The sequence below is a fragment of the Phalangium opilio genome, unplaced genomic scaffold (assembly GCF_054372755.1).
Source record: "Phalangium opilio isolate 3A_F unplaced genomic scaffold, DU_Popi_V2 ptg000329l_1, whole genome shotgun sequence".
NCBI classification, from domain to species: domain Eukaryota; kingdom Metazoa; phylum Arthropoda; class Arachnida; order Opiliones; family Phalangiidae; genus Phalangium; species Phalangium opilio.
Window position 1 is genome coordinate 8,562,177 of NW_028324226.1, and position 20,295 is coordinate 8,582,471.

Consider the following 20,295-nt stretch of genomic DNA (forward strand, 5'->3'; position numbering starts at 1 on the left):
TTCATAGTTTCATTTGCCTGTTTTCATTTAGAAATAGCTAATAGCATTTAAGGGGCTTGTGAGGTTATTCGCTTTTCTCATTGTTGTTGTTTCTTTCTCGTAGACTTATTGTAATTGGAAGGAAAGTCACGCTTTTTATATGATAGAGAATGAAAGTTCAAGTGTCCGAAAGCTAAGATGGGCAAGGGTAGCATCTTACGCGTAACCTCAGTATTGCCAAGAACAATACAGTACATTTTTCCTTTCGTTGGCATAGATGAAAAGCATGGGAGAAGAATCACTTCATTCACTTTATCTTTTTGCCTTTGCAAATCAGGAATAACAGTCTTGGACATTGAACATCTTTCTATCAAGCGTTAATATGACCAGGATCGAAGTCAATTGCCTGCGTATGTACTAAAACAAAAGCCGTCCTATACGATAAAACGTGGAAAACTCTTGGTGGTGCAACGCGTTGTACTTTAAAAATCAAACCCACTTTCGTCTTCCAAAAATACGTCTCCCTTACCAATGATCTTTGTTCTAAAACTAAAGCCAGCGATGACCCAGGACACGAATCGAATATAAAAACTATTTTTCCTTCCACTCTTAAGCCTAGCCAAATATACGATGCCTACTAGTTTGTTCATGCCGATAAAGATAATGGTTTTTAAAGGCGGGATATCTTGAATTGTGTGGTCGAGCAGAAATGACATCGCTGTACAGTTTTCTTCGATCGATTAAAATTAAGGCTGTTGATAGTTTTCGCTTTTTCTATGCGGCGTCAAGAAAAATATTTAACTTATCAAAATGTCTCACAATCGAACTTTCATATTCCAGTTTTTGCTAGGTATGGTTATGTAACCAGACCAAGCTTTGCGATAAATTTTAGTAGGGGAGGAATCTATGTTCTAGCACAACCTGCTGCTATACTTTTAACATTATCAGCACCTGCTGCTATACCTTAACATTAGCTGCAGCAACTGCTGCTATACTTTAACATTAGCTGCAGCACCTATACTTCAAACAATCAATCGATGGTATCGCAAACATATTTTCCATAAAATTGTTATCTTTCCTACATTCAAATTTCTTATCTTATCTATTAAACCTTCATCCCCTTCACAAAGACGTAGAATTGTTATAACCATAACGAAATCATTCACCTTATTCTACAGGGCCGGTAGGCCCTTGTAGATATGACTTGACACCCTTTTGTAACGTTAAAGCAAAATTCACATGCTTTTACTACATTTCCTATGGAGATTAACATGGGGTTTTTCGTGATTTACCCCCACCGCGAACTGAAAAACTACAGCGAAGTTACTTTTCGGAATACTCTTGAATTAACAATTAAGTATTCAAGGTGTGCTATCGGCTAGTTTAATTTAAATCAATTAATTCTAAGTATGTTAATTTTAGTTAATTCTGAAAGTACGTCAAAAAATTACTTTTGGCAGACTATCTAGCAGTAGACGCTGACAAATTACTTTACTATTTCATCCGAGCTTAAACACCTTTATATGTTTTTTCTAATTAACTGTAGCACCCTTAATAACAAATACTTCGTTATCAGGTCGAATTTTCGTCTAGAAAAGTAATTCAGGTAAATAATTACAGTTAACAGAGGTTTTTATATCATTTAAAGTAAGTTTTTGAACGTTCTTTACGGCCAAGGCTTAAGTTGTATTTTAGTTTGTCTATGTAATATAGTCTTTATATTGTCTTTCCCCTTTAAAGATAAAAAAGCTCATTTCCAGCTCTATTACAAAAATACGCAGTCTGCTTCGTTTCCTGCTACAAACAAATATACGAGCCTATGAGGTATACAGGGTTTCATTATTAGTTAATCTCACTAAAATGCTACTAATTGTGAAGGTGTGTGACATATTTCCTTAAACTAAACCAATGTAGAGGAATTTCCATGTTTACATCAGCACAGATTCTCTCAACGTAACCACGTTGGAAACGGAGGGTTACGTATGAGGTATACAGGGTTTCATTATTTGTTAATCTCACTAAAATGCTACTAACTGTGAAGGTGTGTGATATAATTCCTGAAACTCAACCAATGTAGAGGAATTTCCATGTTTACATCAGCACAGATTCTCTCAACGTAACCACGTTGGAAATGGAGGGTTACGTATGAGGTATACAGGGTTTCATTATTTGTTAATCTCACTAAAATGCTACTAACAGTGAAGGTGTGTGATACATTTCCTTAAACTAAACCAATGTAGAGGAATTTCCATGTTTACATCAGCACAAATTCTCTCAACGTAACCACGTTGGAAACGGAGGGTTACGTTGTTAGCTCCAGTAATGGCTACCACATAACAACCTTCAATGTTACCACTGTATGATTTTACTCTTGAAGCCAACTAGGTGGGACCCGCCAAAGCTCTCAACAGCTGCTGTAAACACATCGGTTGCAACATTGTTTATTCGTTGTAGGGTAAAAACTCATAACTTTTAAATAAACTACTTCAGACTAAAACTACCTACGGCGTTGGTGAAGCCCCATGTTTTCTATTTCACACTAATTTTTATTGGCTAGCCCCTATGCCACAGCTAACCTACAGCGCCCTACACTAACTATTACCGTTAACCTCTGCAAGTTTTGATGGAAAGGAGAAACCGGGTTAGACCGCGGAGGAAAACTCCTTTAACAAGCGGGGAGAGAACTTGCGAACTCTACGCAGAAGGATTTCTTCCCAGATTTTTCACCCGGTGCCACAGTCTAATAAGCTAAATTAACTATAGTAAATGAACTTAATAACCATAATTAACGTGAAATTGTGGACCTTGACAACAATGACGGAAATGACGTTATGAAACTTAAAAACACCCACTAAAACATTTCCAAATTTCATACCAGGATAGAAAATAATTTAAAAATGATCCAATTTTATGGAGTGATTAAAAGTAAACAATATTTTGCAAAAAGACGTAATGTTATTAATTTATTATGTAGATGAAGATAAAGAACCATATTTTGGAAAAGGTGTAATATTTTATTCAAATAAAATTTTTAGACAAACTTAATAAATGTAAACAATAAGTTTTTTGGAAAAGGTCATAATATTCTTTGGGAAGTAATTTGTAAATGAAGATATAAAACAATATTTTGGAAAAGGCATAACACTGTTTCCAAATATTTGTAACTTTTCCTAACTGTAACTGAACGTAATGAAACCTAAATTAAACAAGAGTAAAATTTAAATACTGTAAGGCAACGGCGAATGTCAGCGACGCCAATAACTGACAATTACAAATCAAAAATGATTACATATTGGCGAATTTTCGACATTATTCACGCTCACAACTCAACCTATTTTTCACCCAGAAATGAATGAAAGTGAAGGATTTTGATGTTTTTGTACTTTTTACAGACTTTTTTTTTCCACTATGACAGGGGATTATGACAGGGCAGTAGGGGGATTTTGTATTCTTTCCTAGGATGAGCCAATAAAGACTGGGAGATTTTGTCTCGAGAGAGAAGGGATTTTGACCGGGGCCAGGGTCTTTTGTCTTGGGGGTATTTAGTACAAATATACCCTGGCTTATAACCCTGTGAAAACCAGCTTCCTTACCTATCAAACACTAATAGCGTTTTCCATTTTTCTAAGACCATACGATACACAGCAACCCTCCAGTGTCTTCAGAATATGATTAAACTTCAACACCAATCGTGTTACCTTGGACTAAGTAAAGCGAAGTTTCTATTATTAGTCCAAGGTGTCACACCATCAACTCAGATTGTCCGTCACCGATCAGACTCAAGTATATTCGCTTCTGACAACAATTCCCAAAGAGCTTAATTCCGTTGAAACCCCGCATCCTTTGTGACGATAACACTTCTACCAGTCAATGTAACATAATCTAGGAAACCTTTACCTTTGGTGATACGTTTTTAGCTTTATATACTGCTTACTATATCTACAAGCTGAGGATTGCCCCCTTCTGTTGGTCTTGGTGATATGGTTTTGTTGAGAAATGATAATTTCCCTTAGGCGAAAATACTGACACCAAATATCCTTTAAGTTATGTTCACGAATAACGTTTAATTGCAATTCAGTAAATGAAATCATAGGGTAAAATTGACTTAAAAAATTTACACTATAATCCATTATCCAGCAGAAATCTTATTTTTGTTTGTTCTGTGAAAGATTATGATATATGTTTATCACTTTTCCCGTGAGAAGTCGCTTGAAACCGGACAAATCTGTTATACCGCCACTTTTAAAACCATTATGTGGGTTTTTCTAAATTCTAATTCAAGAAAAGCAATAAAATTATATCGGTTGCCTACTTTTTCCCTTGTGTGTGCTTCAAACACCAGACTCTAACTTTTAATAGTGAATAAACAATATTATCTGTAGCATTTAAAGGTTTCTCGCGGTTTATTTGAGTGCGTTCAGCTAAACCACCGAAAAAAGTGGTTAAATGGCTGGTCAGCCGTACCATAAAGAGAACAATGATGCCGTAGTAAACCGGTGCATTGATGTTGGTTGCTGAACGCAGTCATTTCCTTTTTAGACGCGAAAAAACAAGTAAGTGGTTTTGCCGGGAGTGTGGCGCACTCCTGTAAGCCAAGCTTCTGGGCGGCAAAGTTTGAGGGAATACGACACATGTCGGCGATCCTACCCTATAGGTGCCGACTGTCCCGTGTCCGCCGGAGGTGACTTACCCCAATTCCACCTTCCGTCACCTCCCAAGTAAACCTCATTTCCTTCCCTGCTTATACACATACGACCTAGCGGCCCCCGTCAGTGCTGGGCCGCGTAGGGTCTCCCGCTCAATTCTTCCTGGTGCTCAAGGCCTAACGGCTAAGCACTAGTGTTAGTAGGTGGACAAAAAAAAAAAAAAAAAAAAAGTAAGTGGTTTTAATACGGAGCTTCTAATTTTATTTCCTTACGTTCTTAAACTCAAAATTTAGTAACAAATTATATGACTTGACACCCTTTTGTAACGTTAAAGCAAAATTCACATGCTTTTACTACATTTCCTATGGAGATTAACATGGGGTTTTTCGTGATTTACCCCCACCGCGAACTGAAAAACTACAGCGAAGTTACTTTTCGGAATACTCTTGAATTAACAATTAAGTATTCAAGGTGTGCTATCGGCTAGTTTAATTTAAATCAATTAATTCTAAGTATGTTAATTTTAGTTAATTCTGAAAGTACGTCAAAAAATTACTTTTGGCAGACTATCTAGCAGTAGACGCTGACAAATTACTTTACTATTTCATCCGAGCTTAAACACCTTTATATGTTTTTTCTAATTAACTGTAGCACCCTTAATAACAAATACTTCGTTATCAGGTCGAATTTTCGTCTAGAAAAGTAATTCAGGTAAATAATTACAGTTAACAGAGGTTTTTATATCATTTAAAGTAAGTTTTTGAACGTTCTTTACGGCCAAGGCTTAAGTTGTATTTTAGTCATTGAGTTCAGAATATATGTATTTCTAGAGTCCTATTTGGATATCGAGTTTTCGCGCTCGCGCGTCCATCGTTTTTAAAAATATGGGACGGACAGACAACTTTATCATTAGGTGGTAGCGCCATCTATTTTACTTAAAACAAACTAGAAAAAAACAAGTAAATGTTAGTTATGTTACTATCGCCGCATTCGTCTGCTTTAGACAGAAAGAAATGTTTGAAAACCGCTATGTAAGTTCAGTTTTAATTATAATTAAGACCGATTTAAAAATTTTAATACTTTTAACTGCTACACAGATTTAATCTTGAAAGCTACTATGTTTACTGCCCTTTAAACAATATTATTTTGGTAAGTTTTTTTCTCAAAACTTCCCTTCTCATTTTCTCATTAAAGTTTTTGGCGATTTTCCTCATCCTTAGGTTTGTGTATATATAGATAATTTTTGAGATGAGGAAGTTTAAATGGTGATTAAAACCAAGCTCTTGATCGAACATATGATCATTTAAATCTGGGAAAAGAGTTTCATGAACCAAGCACCTCCTAACAAGGGACTCAATTTTTAAGGTTAGTGAATTGCTTGCGGTTCCATGTTTTTCCAGATTTAATCTTCGAATGCATTTTTCTGTAATTTGAAGCAGGGTAACAACGGTTCTGGATGGGTAAATTAGTCCTCCATGGTCTCGTAAATGTATCAGCCCTTTCTCTGATAAGCAGTAATCATGGAAACTGGTGTTTCTACCGCTGCTTTCTTCTAGGCTAGCCTTGCATATGTCACATTTCAGAATTCTTCTGAGTTTCATCACAACAAAACCGCCCACGTATTGAATGATATTATCTCTCAAGAGATTCGACCCATCAAAGTAAAAATCTAGTTCTGCGAGATCATCAGACACTTGATTATCTGACGACTCTGTGGTGGTTGCTGCGCTTAAAAAAGTTGTGGACATTTCACAAATATCTGGAATGGCGGTGTCATCTAGAGCTAGAACATTAGCGCATCCAGATGCTTCTAATTTTGCTAAAAAAGAGCTCTTGTATGCCGATTTAAATTGCGCCACCGTTGGATTATTATTCCAGCCCCCCTTTGTACGTATCGTTGAGAAAAAAAGCTCCAAATGATCCTGGGATAGTTTATATGTTGGGAGGTATCTATATTTTATATATAGCATTTGTTTAGTTAGCTATACCCAAGTGTAGAATAAAAACTTTACTTTTGTCTGACATACTTTAACGGACCATCTTGGTGCACATACATATCCACTAAATACAGAACGCTGCTAATAGAAACGGCGAATCCGAGTGGTCCAGTTTTACGTGTGGACTCGCAAATCAGATTACCATCTGCGTCTGTTAGACTCAACATAAGTTCTTTAGCTTTATTTAGACTTGCTCTCTTGATGTTAACATTTGAGTTATTTATTGGAGACTTATACCCTTTGGCATAAGGGTTGCGAGAGTTTAGGATATCAAATGCCCTGAGAAATAATAAACTATTACAACCGACAGGCAATAAATTTAGCGTGTTTTGTCACCTGTCAACTGTCTCGATAAAATTAACTGTGCCCTCACAGTTTTGAAACTCTTTCATTTTTATTTGTTTTAGTAGTTTCAGAGCGCTAGCCACTGAAGCACTCAAAGTTTGGGCTGCTAGTTTGACTTTCATCTTTTGAGTGTGAAATTTTATGTGAAATCGGCTTAATTTGTTAGCAATACTAAGACCTTCTTCCTCTTGCACCAATTCAAGAAGTACAATTAATGCCCAAAATATGTCCTAAAAATAAAACTATTAATATATTTTTACGATTATATCATTTAAGTTTGTATTTACGTTTCCACTTTGCCGATCCACAAGCAAATTGTGATGTTCCCACAAGTTTCTGATCAGTTTCAACATATGACAAACGTCTAAAATAAAAGCTACATCGTCTTTTGGATTTGCTATTCAGGAAAGGAAACAAAGGTTTTAAATTATTCATAAGTATTTGTGTGAAATGGTTTTTTGTCTTACCAGGGTTTGGAAAAACTGATTTGATTTCTTTGGAATTCATGACAACTCCGAGTCTGTGTGCCATGGAAATGTTTGATGCGAGCCCATCGCAAACGAGCGCAACACATTTAGCACCAGTCAAATTCAGATGATGGAAAGCTTCTCTGACGAGTGTATCTAGAAGCCAGGCGGGGGTGCCATGAACGAAAAAATAGCCAATCGGTAGCTTCCAACTACCGTTTATGGCAACAACCATAAATACAAGAACAGAGGTAGCGACTTCATCATTGTCAGTCTTGGACTCGATGCTAGTGCCATAGTTGACGTAGCCATCAAAGGATTTCCCGTTCCACTTTATCTCTTTCCTAATGGCCATTTCGTCTAACATTAGAGACACCAAAACTGGGTATTTAGATTTTTCCACTTCTTTCTTTAGGAATTGAAAACTCTGGGCAGTGAATCCAGGTTCGCCGTCTATTTTGGAACCCCAATTTCGGAGTGTATTTGGATGAGGCAAACAGAAAATTTGGCGAAGATATCTATACGCTTTAGGGCTATAGAAATGCAAGGTTATAGCAAATTCTCGAAGAATGCTACTATAAGCTTTCTTGGCTTTGTTTTTGGGTCCTGCTTCCTTTAAATGTTGGAAAAGTTCTTTCGCAGTAGGAGAAAATACATCTTCTAATTGTATAATATTTTCTTCTAGCATTAATTTGTCTTTTCGCAAAGTTGCGATAATTCCTTTGAAACTTTCAATCTTTTTATCTCTTCGTATGAGTCTTCGCTTTGTTAAATTAAATGTCTTTTGGATGATCTTTCTTCTTTTTATTTGATTTGCCAGTTGATTTTTAAGCATCGCAATTTCTCTATTCTAAAGTGGCAGTGTTATGATTGGAATATGTGCAGTTAAGCGTGGCTCTATATTCTCTAGCATATTATGTACCTTTTTCTTGGAAAGGGTTTCAATTTCTCTTAAAATCTTTTCGTCTGTCTTGTGATATGTCTGAGGTGAAAGAAAATGTCATCATGTGTACCAACATAAGTTAAACATAACTATTCAATGTACATGAAATGTTGACAATGAATATAAAGCTGCAGTCCTTTCATCAGTTTCTTGGTTTTTGTTTAAACTCGTATTGCCTTGAGAGCAACGGCTAGGAGTATAGTCCCAATCCATGGGTTCAACCAAACCTTCAACTTCTGATGAAGCAACATTGCGTTCCTCTGCCTGATTATGTTGTAAAGCATTAGGGATGTTGCCAAACTTAATAAAGCGTGTCTTACATTTTTATCCATTGACATAATTTCGCCATCCGTATTTTCAATGTCAATATTTTGAGCAACATCATCCACAACTTCACAGCCACTTATTTCTAAAAGGTCTTCAGGGTCTGGGATTATCTCTATTGATCGCGAATAAGACGCGGAACTCTCCGAAATAATACTTTTGTTTAGGCCTACATTTTTGTTACACCGACTGTAAGTTTTCTGTAAACGGTTTAAAAGTGGCAAATTACAGTAAAACATTTAATTTTCTTAGAATTATATTTCATTAATATACAATTCCTATGTTGAAGTTTGGGTTGCAAGTTTCGGGTAAAAACAGAGTAGGAACTGCATTAGCCGATAGCACGCGTATTTTAGAATTTTCGCGATAGTCCGCTTGACAAAAATGATCACCGCAAATAGCATCATATTTTTGTGGAGTCCATTCGGGTTTATTAATGGCCCGACACCATTGTTTCATTAACTCGGGATTTTTAGTAGGGAATCTTAATAGTACAATTCAAAAAGTGTTGAACTTCTGAATATTTTTTAATATTCTTTATTTCTATACTTACTTATGCCACGAAACATTTTTATTCCTACCAGTGTTAACGCACTTCTCTACTGAGCATTTTCTACCCATGATAAAATTTAATAACTTTTCATATTATTTGTTACTTTAATAATGAAAAAGATAAAATAAAGTAAAAACAAGTATTACACCAGAAATTTATCAAAATTTTATTTATTAAAAATGAAGTTTAACAAATTCTTAGTAATTAAGTCTCAACTAACAGTTTTTCAACTTTGGCGCTTTACGTCTTCTTAAGCCTAATTTTCAAATTCAAGCCAATTTCCCGCCAAAAGAAACTATTTTCAGTTTCATCCGTCAGGCGACAGATGGCGCTAACGACTAATGATAAAGTAATGAAATTCGACGAATCCGAGTCCGCGAGGAGGAAATTCAACAAAAACTCTAGAAATACATATATTCTGAACTCAATGATTTTAGTTTGTCTATGTAATATAGTCTTTATATTGTCTTTCCCCTTTAAAGATAAAAAAGCTCATTTCCAGCTCTATTACAAAAATACGCAGTCTGCTTCGTTTCCTGCTACAAACAAATATACGAGCCTATGAGGTATACAGGGTTTCATTATTAGTTAATCTCACTAAAATGCTACTAATTGTGAAGGTGTGTGACATATTTCCTTAAACTAAACCAATGTAGAGGAATTTCCATGTTTACATCAGCACAGATTCTCTCAACGTAACCACGTTGGAAACGGAGGGTTACGTATGAGGTATACAGGGTTTCATTATTTGTTAATCTCACTAAAATGCTACTAACTGTGAAGGTGTGTGATATAATTCCTGAAACTCAACCAATGTAGAGGAATTTCCATGTTTACATCAGCAGTAAGTAAACTGATAACAAATACTTCGTTATCAGGTCGAATTTTCGTCTAGAAAAGTAATTCAGGTAAATAATTACAGTTAACAGAGGTTTTTATATCATTTAAAGTAAGTTTTTGAACGTTCTTTACGGCCAAGGCTTAAGTTGTATTTTAGTTTGTCTATGTAATATAGTCTTTATATTGTCTTTCCCCTTTAAAGATAAAAAAGCTCATTTCCAGCTCTATTACAAAAATACGCAGTCTGCTTCGTTTCCTGCTACAAACAAATATACGAGCCTATGAGGTATACAGGGTTTCACTTGACACCCTTTTGTAACGTTAAAGCAAAATTCACATGCTTTTACTACATTTCCTATGGAGATTAACATGGGGTTTTTCGTGATTTACCCCCACCGCGAACTGAAAAACTACAGCGAAGTTACTTTTCGGAATACTCTTGAATTAACAATTAAGTATTCAAGGTGTGCTATCGGCTAGTTTAATTTAAATCAATTAATTCTAAGTATGTTAATTTTAGTTAATTCTGAAAGTACGTCAAAAAATTACTTTTGGCAGACTATCTAGCAGTAGACGCTGACAAATTACTTTACTATTTCATCCGAGCTTAAACACCTTTATATGTTTTTTCTAATTAACTGTAGCACCCTTAATAACAAATACTTCGTTATCAGGTCGAATTTTCGTCTAGAAAAGTAATTCAGGTAAATAATTACAGTTAACAGAGGTTTTTATATCATTTAAAGTAAGTTTTTGAACGTTCTTTACGGCCAAGGCTTAAGTTGTATTTTAGTTTGTCTATGTAATATAGTCTTTATATTGTCTTTCCCCTTTAAAGATAAAAAAGCTCATTTCCAGCTCTATTACAAAAATACGCAGTCTGCTTCGTTTCCTGCTACAAACAAATATACGAGCCTATGAGGTATACAGGGTTTCATTATTAGTTAATCTCACTAAAATGCTACTAATTGTGAAGGTGTGTGACATATTTCCTTAAACTAAACCAATGTAGAGGAATTTCCATGTTTACATCAGCACAGATTCTCTCAACGTAACCACGTTGGAAACGGAGGGTTACGTATGAGGTATACAGGGTTTCATTATTTGTTAATCTCACTAAAATGCTACTAACTGTGAAGGTGTGTGATATAATTCCTGAAACTCAACCAATGTAGAGGAATTTCCATGTTTACATCAGCACAGATTCTCTCAACGTAACCACGTTGGAAATGGAGGGTTACGTATGAGGTATACAGGGTTTCATTATTTGTTAATCTCACTAAAATGCTCTATTACAAAAATACGCAGTCTGCTTCGTTTCCTGCTACAAACAAATATACGAGCCTATGAGGTATACAGGGTTTCACTTGACACCCTTTTGTAACGTTAAAGCAAAATTCACATGCTTTTACTACATTTCCTATGGAGATTAACATGGGGTTTTTCGTGATTTACCCCCACCGCGAACTGAAAAACTACAGCGAAGTTACTTTTCGGAATACTCTTGAATTAACAATTAAGTATTCAAGGTGTGCTATCGGCTAGTTTAATTTAAATCAATTAATTCTAAGTATGTTAATTTTAGTTAATTCTGAAAGTACGTCAAAAAATTACTTTTGGCAGACTATCTAGCAGTAGACGCTGACAAATTACTTTACTATTTCATCCGAGCTTAAACACCTTTATATGTTTTTTCTAATTAACTGTAGCACCCTTAATAACAAATACTTCGTTATCAGGTCGAATTTTCGTCTAGAAAAGTAATTCAGGTAAATAATTACAGTTAACAGAGGTTTTTATATCATTTAAAGTAAGTTTTTGAACGTTCTTTACGGCCAAGGCTTAAGTTGTATTTTAGTTTGTCTATGTAATATAGTCTTTATATTGTCTTTCCCCTTTAAAGATAAAAAAGCTCATTTCCAGCTCTATTACAAAAATACGCAGTCTGCTTCGTTTCCTGCTACAAACAAATATACGAGCCTATGAGGTATACAGGGTTTCATTATTAGTTAATCTCACTAAAATGCTACTAATTGTGAAGGTGTGTGACATATTTCCTTAAACTAAACCAATGTAGAGGAATTTCCATGTTTACATCAGCACAGATTCTCTCAACGTAACCACGTTGGAAACGGAGGGTTACGTATGAGGTATACAGGGTTTCATTATTTGTTAATCTCACTAAAATGCTACTAACTGTGAAGGTGTGTGATATAATTCCTGAAACTCAACCAATGTAGAGGAATTTCCATGTTTACATCAGCACAGATTCTCTCAACGTAACCACGTTGGAAATGGAGGGTTACGTATGAGGTATACAGGGTTTCATTATTTGTTAATCTCACTAAAATGCTACTAACAGTGAAGGTGTGTGATACATTTCCTTAAACTAAACCAATGTAGAGGAATTTCCATGTTTACATCAGCACAAATTCTCTCAACGTAACCACGTTGGAAACGGAGGGTTACGTTGTTAGCTCCAGTAATGGCTACCACATAACAACCTTCAATGTTACCACTGTATGATTTTACTCTTGAAGCCAACTAGGTGGAACCCGCCAAAGCTCTCAACAGCTGCTGTAAACACATCGGTTGCAACATTGTTTATTCGTTGTAGGGTAAAAACTCATAACTTTTAAATAAACTACTTCAGACTAAAACTACCTACGGCGTTGGTGAAGCCCCATGTTTTCTATTTCACACTAATTTTTATTGGCTAGCCCCTATGCCACAGCTAACCTACAGCGCCCTACACTAACTATTACCGTTAACCTCTGCAAGTTTTGATGGAAAGGAGAAACCGGGTTAGACCGCGGAGGAAAACTCCTTTAACAAGCGGGGAGAGAACTTGCGAACTCTACGCAGAAGGATTTCTTCCCAGATTTTTCACCCGGTGCCACAGTCTAATAAGCTAAATTAACTATAGTAAATGAACTTAATAACCATAATTAACGTGAAATTGTGGACCTTGACAACAATGACGGAAATGACGTTATGAAACTTAAAAACACCCACTAAAACATTTCCAAATTTCATACCAGGATAGAAAATAATTTAAAAATGATCCAATTTTATGGAGTGATTAAAAGTAAACAATATTTTGCAAAAAGACGTAATGTTATTAATTTATTATGTAGATGAAGATAAAGAACCATATTTTGGAAAAGGTGTAATATTTTATTCAAATAAAATTTTTAGACAAACTTAATAAATGTAAACAATAAGTTTTTTGGAAAAGGTCATAATATTCTTTGGGAAGTAATTTGTAAATGAAGATATAAAACAATATTTTGGAAAAGGCATAACACTGTTTCCAAATATTTGTAACTTTTCCTAACTGTAACTGAACGTAATGAAACCTAAATTAAACAAGAGTAAAATTTAAATACTGTAAGGCAACGGCGAATGTCAGCGACGCCAATAACTGACAATTACAAATCAAAAATGATTACATATTGGCGAATTTTCGACATTATTCACGCTCACAACTCAACCTATTTTTCACCCAGAAATGAATGAAAGTGAAGGATTTTGATGTTTTTGTACTTTTTACAGACTTTTTTTCCACTATGACAGGGGATTATGACAGGGCAGTAGGGGGATTTTGTATTCTTTCCTAGGATGAGCCAATAAAGACTGGGAGATTTTGTCTCGAGAGAGAAGGGATTTTGACCGGGGCCAGGGTCTTTTGTCTTGGGGGTATTTAGTACAAATATACCCTGGCTTATAACCCTGTGAAAACCAGCTTCCTTACCTATCAAACACTAATAGCGTTTTCCATTTTTCTAAGACCATACGATACACAGCAACCCTCCAGTGTCTTCAGAATATGATTAAACTTCAACACCAATCTGTTACTTTGGACTAAGTAAAGCGAAGTTTCTATTATTAGTCCAAGGTGTCACACCATCAACTCAGATTGTCCGTCACCGATCAGACTCAAGTATATTCGCTTCTGACAACAATTCCCAAAGAGCTTAATTCCGTTGAAACCCCGCATCCTTTGTGACGATAACACTTCTACCAGTCAATGTAACATAATCTAGGAAACCTTTACCTTTGGTGATACGTTTTTAGCTTTATATACTGCTTACTATATCTACAAGCTGAGGATTGCCCCCTTCTGTTGGTCTTGGTGATATGGTTTTGTTGAGAAATGATAATTTCCCTTAGGCGAAAATACTGACACCAAATATCCTTTAAGTTATGTTCACGAATAACGTTTAATTGCAATTCAGTAAATGAAATCATAGGGTAAAATTGACTTAAAAAATTTACACTATAATCCATTATCCAGCAGAAATCTTATTTTTGTTTGTTCTGTGAAAGATTATGATATATGTTTATCACTTTTCCCGTGAGAAGTCGCTTGAAACCGGACAAATCTGTTATACCGCCACTTTTAAAACCATTATGTGGGTTTTTCTAAATTCTAATTCAAGAAAAGCAATAAAATTATATCGGTTGCCTACTTTTTCCCTTGTGTGTGCTTCAAACACCAGACTCTAACTTTTAATAGTGAATAAACAATATTATCTGTAGCATTTAAAGGTTTCTCGCGGTTTATTTGAGTGCGTTCAGCTAAACCACCGAAAAAAGTGGTTAAATGGCTGGTCAGCCGTACCATAAAGAGAACAATGATGCCGTAGTAAACCGGTGCATTGATGTTGGTTGCTGAACGCAGTCATTTCCTTTTTAGACGCGAAAAAACAAGTAAGTGGTTTTAATACGGAGCTTCTAATTTTATTTCCTTACGTTCTTAAACTCAAAATTTAGTAACAAATTATATAATTTTAAGCTTAGAATATCTTATTTTACACTCTCTCCGCGACACATAGTTTATATCTATAGTTTAATAAATATTTTAAAACGTTTTCTTGACCATATAGATATTAAGCCTTGGCTAATGAGCGCTGTTTACTTTGTTCGTTTCAATTGCGCGATTGCAGCTATCTGAAGAGTGCATGAATCATGTCACGTGAAGCCCTCGTCGGATGATGTGTAAAAACCTTGTGTGTTACCAACCAAAGATATTTTCATAAACTGTGGTTAACGTCTGACACTAATTTGGCGCTAACCTCAGTTTATGAAACAAACATCGGTCTATTTTACCAGGTTTTTACATTTCGTCTGAAGCGGGTATAATTAAAAAAAATGTGGGATAATGAAACCTAGGAGGATATAGGGGTGAAGGAGTCTTCGACTGCCCGTTCTTAGAGCTCAGGTTTCGGCCTCTCCCATGGGAGATTCGTTCACGCGCACCTAGGCGTTGGTTACGCGCATCACGTGACCACGCAAATCCCAATTCAAAAAAGAGCGGGTTTTTCATTCTAGCTTAGGCCTTAGAAGTAACGCCGCCTATATGTAGGCGGCGTTGTCGCCTATATGTAGGCGGCGTTGTAAAAAGTAAGAGATTTGAGGAAAGAATGATATTTTTTAATGTGTTCGGGTGTTAACTCTACTCTCCCACAGGCTTTAATCCATCTTAAACACTTTTTTACTTAAGTTTTTGGTTTAGGGATAGAGTAAAAAAGCGTTTCCTCTACAATAGTTTTATCAAAGAACCATAATTTACAATAAATAAAAAATTAAATAATGATAAATGTTCCGTTAAAGCACTAAAAAATGCAGCCTTTACCAAAAATGAAATCAAAAGAAAAGACGACGCCCGATGACGATGTGCGCGGAACTAGTTGCGCGGCTATGAATCTCCCAGAACGAGAGAGTACGGAGGGAAACCACGGCCGATAATCTGTAAGCGCGTTTCAATGGGAAATCGGGCAGTCGAAGACTCCTTCACCCCTATATCCTCCTAGATGAAACCGTGGTCAGTGTTTCACACGGAAAAGATTAAGCGTGATTTGGAACTTATCAAAGATTGTCAAACAAAGTTTCTTTTATTACACCGGGTTTTTATATAATACCCTCTTCAGACGAGGAATAGAAACCGGGTACAATAAACCGAAGATTGTTTCATAAACCGCAGTAAGAAGTGTTTTCCATGAAAAAGGTTAAGTGGTATATGACACTATAACTATATAATTTATGAAACAAACTTTGGTTTATTATACAGGGTTTCTAATCCTCGTCTGAAAAGGGTATTATACAAAAAATGGTATAATTCTACAGGGCCGGTAGGCCCTTGTAGATATGACATGACACCCTTCCGTAATGTTAAAAGAAAATTCACAGTTTTTAGGGTTAGCGTCCCATAGAAAAAGCATTAAAAAATTTTCGGTTTTTTAAGGCAATTGTGGCAGGCCATACGGAAAAAGTATAGCGAAGTTAGTTTTCGGAATACTCCTAAATTAACAAGCATTTCTTAAATGGGAAACTTACGTGTTTCGATTTTTAATTAATGAATTCTAATTTTTGTAATTTAACTAATTAAGATAGTACGTCAAAAAATTACTTTTGGGTCAGAAGTCAGCCTAACCTTATAGCGCGCTTAAACCTATTTCTTCATTTCGTTCTCGTTGACAACTAGAAGGGCCTAGGTTTGTGGGTGCTAACAAGTTACGTTGACAAATTTCAAATGTTGGGTTTCTTGCTGATTTTCCTAATTTCTTAGCAGTAGACCCTAACCAATTACTTTGGTATTTCATCCGAGCTTGAGCACCTTTATATGTATTTTCTAATTAACTGTAGCACCCTTAATAAGAAATACGTCGTTATCAGGTCAAATTTTCGTCTAGAAAAGTAATTCAGGTAAATAATTACAGTTAATAGAGGTTTTTATATCATTTAAAGTAAGCTTTTCGACGTTCTTTACGGCCAAGGCTTAAGTTTTAGTTTGTCTATGTAATATAGCGTTTATAGTGTCTTTCCTTTTAAAGATTATAAGAAAGCTTATTTCCAGCACTGTTTTGGATTGGAAATTTGGAATTACAAAAATACGCAGTCTGCTTCGATTCATGCTACAAATCCTAACCCTAGGGCCTAGGTTACCGTTTTACGCTACGTAACTTAATACTGTATTCATCATGACTGTTTGTTGGCGCTTCAACATTCTCATTTGAGGACAGGTATACTCGGTTTCATTATTTGTTAATCTCACTAAAATGCTACTAATTGTGAAGGTGTGTGATATAATTCCTGAAACTAAACCAATGTAGAGGACCAGATTATTCGTTAAAACAATTTTGATCCTATTGAATCAGTCATACTGTGATGTTAGTCATGTTACGTTATCATTTTATAAACTATTTGTTACCAACAGTCGATTGTTTAATTAATAAGTAACAGTGGTACTGGTTAATGCAGGAGGACAGTGTCGTTATATAATTTAATTAGTGAAATAATTTTCAGGTTTACAACACAGATTCTCTCAACGTAACCACGTTAGAAACGGAGGGTTACGTTGTTTGCTATTTCCACAGTCCACATTGCCGTTTCTTTATTGGTTTAAATTGCTATGAATTGTATAGGTATTTGATTTAATTACTGGTATTCAAGCTAAACTATAGAATAACATCATTCATTAACATATTGTATAGATAATCTTTACCACAAACCTAGCACAGGATAAAAATTGAACGCAATGTGTTGGAAATAATCAAAAACTCCTCTAAACATTAGAATTAAGGTGAATTAATTGTTGAAAGTCATTTTATAAGCTTAATGAGCACTGACGACAAGTTAATTTCAACGTAATTAAGTATAATTAACGTGAAATTAAACCCTAAATATACATTTTTTGGATGAAAACTCCGATAACTCTTAAATGATGTTCTTGATTAAGATTGTATCTACCCAAGCCGTTGGTAAAGCCCCATGTTTTCTCTTTCACACTCAATCTAATTTAAATTATCTCCAAAGTACCTTAATAGGCGCGAAATTCAAAAGTTTAGCGTAAAATGAGAATCGAAAACTCCACTAAAAATTGCAATTAAGGTGATGCATACATTTAAACTCATTTTATAACCTAAATGTACACTGCCAAAACACAATCCTACGTTAATTTTAACTCAATTTAATATAATTAACGTGAAATTAAACCAAAATATACATTTTTGGGTTAAAGCTCAAATAACTTTTAAAAAAACTCCTCAATTATGATTAAAACTACCCAAGCCATTGGTAAAGCCCAATATTTTCTATTTCACACTTAAGTTAATTTAAATTATCTTTAAAGTACATTAATTGCCGCGAAATTCAAAAGTTTAGGGTACCATAATGATGAATATATGGCAAAAATATTAAACTGCACTAAACATTGCAATTAGGGTAAAAAAATTCAAATAAATTTTAAGCTTAATCCACTCTCACGAACCACGCTCAAATTAAGATTAAAACCTCACAAGTTTTTCGTACAGCCACAGAGGTTTCCTATTTCACTTTCAAATTAATTTAAATGATCATTAAAATATATCAAAAGCGCATACTACTTGTATTATAAACTAAATCCACACTAGATTAACAAGATAAGCCGTTAAATTAAACTCGATCAAGTATAATTAATGTGAAATTAACCCAAAATACGAATGTTTTGGGTAAATTCATGGATACCTTATAATTAAACTAACAAATTAAAATTAAAACTACACTTATCTTTCACCCAGCCTCCACTTTCCTGTTTAATTCTTACGATTAATTAAATTGTCATTTAAAAGCATTTTTCCCCATTTTGAAAAGAGAGCCATTGAAAAGGAGCGATATTTAAAAGTTTTGGGGCAAAATAGTGATTGTTCCGCAAGAGTCAAACAGTCACGCCTCTAAAGTTTGCAGCTAGGGAGAATTTCTTGTTCAAACTCGTTTAATAAACAGAAATAAGACTAGTAAAAGAAGATAAGCCGTTAATTTCAACTTAATAACCATATTTAACGTGAAATTAATCGAAAACAATACGTTTTTTGGGTAACTTTAGATAAATCTTAACTGAAATAATAAAATAAGATCAAACTACGCGAGTTGTTCTTTCAGCCTAAATGTTTTCCTATTTAACACTAAAATTAATTACATTATCACTATAATACATTAATGGGCTCCAAATACAAAATTTTAGGGTAAGGAATGTGTCAAAATGAAACTTTTCCATTTAAATTTTAATTAGGCCTGTGCGAGTCCAGTTTTTTAGGGTTCGAGTCGAGTCTCGAGTCCTTAAAAAAGCTCTCATAGAATCTCGAGTCGAGTCTTTTAATTGGTATCGAGTCCTCGAGTCCTTAAGTCAGCTTAAGAACTAGGTTTCAAGTCCAGTGTCGAGTCCTGATAATTTATGGCAAGTATAATAATATAATATAATTTATGGCAAGTATAATTTAGTATGACATCTCCCGTTGGCAGTATTGGGGGTTTTACATATAGGAAGCTGTTGGTCTGATCTCGACCAGGCTTGGAAATAAGGTTTATTTCTGAACTAGTCCGCCGGACCAGTGACCCCTGATGTCTTAAATTTGAAACTGGTCCCGGAACCAGTGACCCTTCCCCTATTTATTTTTCTACTGGTCCCAGGACTTGTGGTCGTTTTCTCTTCTAAAAAAATCTCTCTCAGCTTAGGGTTGTATACACAACTGGACTCATGGAGTCAAAATTTATGTTAAAATGAAAATAATTAAAGAGGTCCCCATATAAATTTTTAATAAAAGTAGGAATTAATAAACTAGTCATTGGGACCAGTGACCCTCACGTTTTGAATAAAAAAAGTGGTCCAAGCTATTAATAAACTGGTTTTTGACCTGTAAACCTGTCTTATTTCCTAGCCTGGATCTCGACAACACTGTCCATATTTCAAATACCGTCGTTTTTAAACTTCTTTAATAAATAAAGTACAACATTATTTGCTTATCGAAATCAATGTTTTTGAATATAAGTTAAATGTAATTAACGATACTTAAGTACTTCTTTAAGCAATTAGAAATAGATCAACCCCAAATGTATGACGGTAAAGCAAAAATAAAATTATTCAAATTTTAATTACAAAAAGACTGAAGTGACAGATATTATAAAAAAACGTCTTGGTTTGGACCAAGGCCGAAAAAAACAAACGATATGTGTGAGGTTTATCATTTGACTGAAGTTTCAGATATTGCAATTGTTTTAGTTATTTTTATCCATTTAATCCTTAATCAATATTAAATTCAATCAAATGATTTTACTGTTAATCGATCTAGTCCCTCTAAATTAATTGAAAAAATTACATATCTACGCTTTTTCAAGAACAATTACATTTTCCGAAAACATTTTATCATGAAATTAATTATTT

At 34.8% G+C, this 20,295-nt stretch overlaps 1 long non-coding RNA gene across 1 annotated transcript; it reads left to right on the forward strand.

Annotated features, from left to right (window-relative positions):
* The first annotated feature begins 1,153 nt into the window (after positions 1–1,153).
* LOC149610681 (uncharacterized) lies at positions 1,154–18,998 on the forward strand. The gene is made up of 10 exons (XR_016376747.1): positions 1,154–1,345; positions 1,526–1,585; positions 1,720–1,803; positions 1,894–1,966; positions 9,911–9,983; positions 11,017–11,342; positions 12,082–12,407; positions 17,174–17,341; positions 17,388–17,521; positions 17,591–18,998. It is a non-coding gene; the product is annotated as an uncharacterized LOC149610681 (long non-coding RNA).
* Positions 18,999–20,295: the final 1,297 nt, after the last annotated feature.